Genomic DNA, 6,000 nt, shown 5'->3' on the forward strand with positions numbered 1-6,000 from the left:
TTCAAATTCTGTGTCTCCCTCAATCTCTGCCCCTCCCCTGTTCTCTCTCTCTCTCTCTCTGTCTCTCTCAAAAATACATTTAAAACATTAAAAATAATAAATAAAAAGTAAAGTTGTCAATGTGATGTCATTGAACACAGGACTGAGAAGAGTCACATACAAACATTCCATACAAGCATGTAAAATTCATCTTTAGCACACCACTCTCACAGGCCATGGACTTGCTATCTCAGCTTTAACAAGCTTTTTGACATCCATAAGCACAAAGAAGTATATCAAAGGGATCTTATCTACATATTGATTCATTTGTAAACAATTCAACTCTCTCTGTACTCTGTTCAGCTTTCTTGGTCTTAGTACATACCCTCTAATTCATATTTGCTTCTTGCTTTTCTATACTTGCTGCTCAACTCCTTCCCACCCACTCAATTTTTTTCATTTATAGTGACTAGTATCTTTTGGCTTCTCTAGGCCACTTTACCCAACATACGGTTTCTTGTGTTTGGTTCTCTATGCTTCCCACCAACATACCCAAGACAGTCCTGCCTCTCTTCCAGTCCTGAGCCCACTTCCAGAGTTTCTTGGACTTGGCTCAGGAGAGGATAATGGAAAATAAATACAGGTTTACACTGACAACATAGTTTTTCTATTACCAAACTGGGATAAATACCCTAACACAGGTGTGCACTAAGTATTGTAAAAATGTGAAAAGGTGACATCTAAAAAATGTGAGGTGGCTAATAAAGGATGGAGAAGAAATAATCCTGGAAGAAACTGGGAAGTCAACATCTTCAAAGAAAAGAGTACTAACATTAGTCCACATGATGATTCATTAAATAAATGTACCTTCACCATTTATAGGCAGTGACTATACTATATCTCAAATCCCAATTCTATTATCGAAAAAAATGTTTAAAACACATACGTATGTGCACACACACACACACACAAACACACACAACATGCCACCAGAGAGATGTTCACCTTGGGGTTCGGCTTGGATTTAAAACAAATCTTTAAGGGTGCCTGGGTGGCTCAGTCAGTTAAGCATCCAACTTTGGCCCAGGTCATGACCTCACAGTTTGTGAGTTCAAGCCCCTCATCAGGCTCTTGCTGACAGCTCAGACCCTGGAGCTCGCTTTGGATTCTGTGTCTCCCTCTCTTTGCTCCTTCCTGCTCATGCTCCTCTCTCTCTCTCTCTCTCTCTCTCTCTCTCTCTCTCTCAAAATAAGTAAACATTAAATTTTTAAAAAAAATAAAAAAAACAAATCTTTAAATAGGAAGAGGTGGAATTATACAGAAAATTGTAAATAAAGAACTGAGCAAATTTTCTGTATTACATTATAATTCTCAGTGAGAAAGGAACATATACCTCTTGTGCTGAAATAAGATTGAAAAACCAAGTAAAGGAATTGCAAAATCATTAAGTACAGATGAACTGGGAAAAGAAAAAGCTATCACCACACAGATATGCACACACACATGCACAATTCAAGATGAACTTACAAACCAAAATTCTAAATCATGTAAAGAAATCTTAGGCAGCAAAAACAATCAATAATCTAAATACAAGATTACTGCAGCAAAACATAATTTTCAGTCATATCTAACAAAATTGTTTTTTACACTTAAATGGTCAAAAGGAATTTTCATTTACAAAAGTAAAAACTTAATTATGATTTAAAGAGGCAGTTTAAGGAAAACATGTAAATTTCAAAAATAAATCTGTTACAAATCTTAGTATTAAAAGCATGCTCATTTAATTGAAGAAAGCAATAGAGACTCTATAATGAACACCAAAGGAGTTTCTTAATTCTAATATATAGCCTGGAACAATACTTCTAAACTAAAAAAACAGCCAAAAAAAAAAAAAAAGCAACACAGATAAATGAAGAGGCTCTAAAAATATCTAATAAGATTTAAGTAAACAAGAAGACCTGGAAATTGACAAAGAAGCAACATAGCAAGAGTTGGTGTTTGAGAATTCTCCAGAATTGAAGGAGACATGTGTCTCAAATCAAAGGTACACCCCAAATGTAAAGAAGAGTTAACATAAATCTACATTAATACAAAGTGTGATAAAACTATGAAATGTCAAAGATGTAGAGAAAATTTTTAAGTATCAAAAATAGTTTATTGCATGCCTTTTAAACAAATAACATTTGAGTGTGATAAGTCTTCTCAGTAACAAAGATGATAGGAATCAATGAAGTCATGCTTTAAATGTGTAAGGGAAATTCACTGGCAGTCTATATTTTTTATATAGATGAATTACTCACCAAGATTGAGTTAAAAACATTTTAGGCATACAAAGACCAAGAAAATGTATCACCTACATACTCTTATAAAAATTTATATTAACAATATAATTCAGCAAAAAGATAACTGAAGAGAAGGTATAGGGAAAAAAGAAACAAAAATAAGATAATTTTTAAAACATCAGAAATATCTGGGTGCCTGGGTGGATCAGTCGGTTATACTTGAGACTCTTGATTTCGGTTCAGGTCATGATTTCATGGTTGTGAGATTGAGCCTGGAGCCTGATTGGGATTCTCTCTCCCTCTGCCCCTCCCCTTCCTCAAAAAAATATCAAAATTGTTAATAATCTGGTAAAAATAAAAATAAAAAAACAATTATAATTTTGAAAGGTAAAATATAAATACTAAATGACAATATCAAGATATGGATAAGTGAATTGGACAGTTAAGTGTGCTAAGGTACTTATATGGATAGAAATGGATGTAGATAGTTAATCACTATATGCTTTTTAGAAGTCTGATTATTAACATTTTAAAGGTAATCACAGAAAAGAAACTCTATAGCTTCTGAAAAACTTCTCAAACCAAAACAAAGAAAGAGAAGAAAAAAGAAAAACATGGCAAAGTGAACACAAAAGCTTGAGTGAATGGGATATATTCCACACACATTTTAATCATCAGAAATGTATAGTGCGGTAAGCAGATAATAAAAATAACCAACTATCGGTTACATTCAATGACACCTCTAAAAGATAAACATTGAAAGAATAAGGATAAAGAGGTGGGAAAAAGTTATTATATCTAAATTCTAAAACATAAATAAAACCTGTGTCTCAGTATTTATATCAGTTAAATGTATTTTATGGCAAAGATTTAAAGGGCCAACAGAGATTCTGCATATAACAGTAAAGTAAATAACTTAAAAATTGTAAAAATAATTAAAATGAATATTATTACTACATTGCTCAGAAATATGCATAGTAATAATTAACAGATATATGAAGTAAAATGAACAACTCTGAACCAGAAAAAGATCAAATAGAGAAAAAAATCATTACTAAGAAATAGAGTACTTAAATCAATTTTATTAAGGCATAATCAAAATACACAGTAAAGTTCACTCATTTTAACTGTTTTGCCTAATGCATATTGGTACATGAATACCCCTGTAATCATCAACACAATATGTCATCCAAGAAGGTTCCTTATGTTTCTCTGAGGACGATACTCTCCCCACTTGGGCATCTTTAACTGTATGGGTATATTTTCATTTCTTTGGGTTTAATAAGTAATTATTACAAAACTTCCAGAGAACATTTTAGAAATTACTATGACAATAAGTATTATATTTATATTTACATATTATCCATATTTAAGATTAATAAAATCCAAGAAACCATTGACTGTACAGTGCAACATTCAAATATCACTAAGAAAGAAAAAAACACTCCCATTTAATGATGATGCAAAGTTTTGTTCCATAACTTAATTGCTTTCTTTCTTTTGAAATAGTTGCTTTGGATTACTTAAGCACAGTTTTTTGTTTGTTTGTTTGTTTTCAATCACATTGCATATTTTATCCTACATTGAAGGAAAAATATTGGCAATGGCATTATGTACTGATGTTACAAATGCTTATGCATGAGAAAAAAATAATACAAATTTAGATTAATGCCATACATTAAAATACATTGAAAAATTAAATAAAGCCCAAAGGTGTATCTCTAAATATTTTAGAAGGAAAAGCACATTTAATAAACTTATGGCAGTGTAGAGGTGTTGTTTTGTTTTGTTTTTAGCTAAGATTCTTTTTTTTCATATACAGACTTTATTTTGTAGAGAGGTTAAGGTTCATAGCAAAACTTGGCATAACATGCAGAGATTTCCCATATAATCACCACACACACACACACACACACGCAGACATGCATGTGCACGCACACACACACACTCACACACACACACACACACATAGTCTCTCCCTCCATCACCTTCCTGCATTAAAGTGGTTAATATCTATGAATCAATATCCACACATCACTGTCACCCAAAGTCCATAGTATATATCAAGTTTACCCTTGGCAATTCTGTATATCTACCTGTCTTTCCAAATTTGAGAATAGTAGTTATTCTTATGACCACAATTCTCTGACAGATCATCTAAATAATATTCTTTAAAAAAATTTTTTTTTTCAACTTTTATTTATTTTTGGGACAGAGAGAGACAGAGCATGAACGGGGGAGGGGCAGAGAGAGAGAGAGACACACAGAATCGGAAACAGGCTCCAGGCTCTGAGCCATCAGCCCAGAGCCTGACGCGGGGCTCGAACTCCCGGACCGCGAGATAGTGACCTGGCTGAAGTCGGACGCTTAACCGACTGCGCCACCCAGGCGCCCCAATAATATTCTTTTTGAATTTTAGTTCATTCAGTTTTTCTGTAGTTAGGACGGAGTGACAACTTCCAAGCTCTTTACATACCTGAACAGAAACTAGAAGTCTGTAAGTTTCAACAAAATCCACTGGGAAAAAAATGGCTTTATAAAAGAATAATGATTATAAAGAAAACTTTGTTGTTGGTGGTTTTTTTTTTTCATTCATACATTTATTACATCCCTCGACATCTGCCAAGATTTACTGAACATCTACTATCCATCAGGGGCCATTCTAACTAACAAGAATATATTGGTATAAAAAAATAACAACAAAATATTTGTCTGCCTGGGCTTACATTCTAAATGGGGACTTTAACACAGAATGTTATTAGTTCCACATCTGAAAAAAAAAAAAGTTTATTGTGGTTCTTAATGAAGAATGGAAGAAGGAAAGCCAGGCAGTTTTTCTATGGTATCAGAAGGAGAAAAGCATGAAGGCTTCCTGTGTGCCCCACCGCATGGAAGTACTCTTGATGCCCCCTTTGAAAGGCATTTTGTGCCTTTTTTTGACTAGAGTGGTACTGGCTTTTTTTGGTTCCATTCTATCATCTCCCCAGTGATCAAAAACAGTATTTTGAGAGGACTGGCTAAAGTTGAACTGCACTCTCTGCACCAGAAATGACCATTGCTGGGTGGTGTCTTTGAGATTCTTAGAATCAAGAAGTTATGCTTACCTATGCTGCAGGTTGAATACAGTATTTGAGTTAAAGGAAAAATACATGGTTAATTATTCAGTCCATTCCAGTAAAATATTCCTTTCTCCTGATGACCTATCTTTCTATGGTTTTCCTTTTCTTTTCACCTCTTCACCTTGCACACACATATACATAGTCTTTTATGGCAAAATGAATCCAACTTGGGTCCTACAGAGAATGCATTCAGACCCATGACTACATAATGGGAAGAGGCTAATCAGTTTTTCTCAGTGTGTAGTCCAAAGATCATCTGTATCGGTACCAGGGGCACTAAAGAGAAAATAACTGTCCAGAGTTCTGTGTGTCCAGCTTTTTCCTCTTGCACCAGGACTTGAAGATTCTAAATCTCCAGGGTTGAAACCCAGAATCCTCATTTCCACATATTATCTAAAGATTTTTTTGCTTCATTTCTTTCACCATAAGAACTAACTCAATCAACTAAAGATAAGTCACACAATTTAAGTGTCTGCTCATTTCTCCACAATTTGCATTTGGTAGGAAGCAGGGAATATTACATGAACACTAAAAAGCCGTTCACTGAGATTTGAGAGACAGAATGTCATGGTGGTTAAGAAGCTTTGGAGTGAGCCAGATCTAGGTTCAGTAATAACTAC

This window comes from Leopardus geoffroyi, chromosome B1 (assembly GCF_018350155.1).
Source record: "Leopardus geoffroyi isolate Oge1 chromosome B1, O.geoffroyi_Oge1_pat1.0, whole genome shotgun sequence".
Lineage (NCBI taxonomy): Eukaryota > Metazoa > Chordata > Mammalia > Carnivora > Felidae > Leopardus > Leopardus geoffroyi.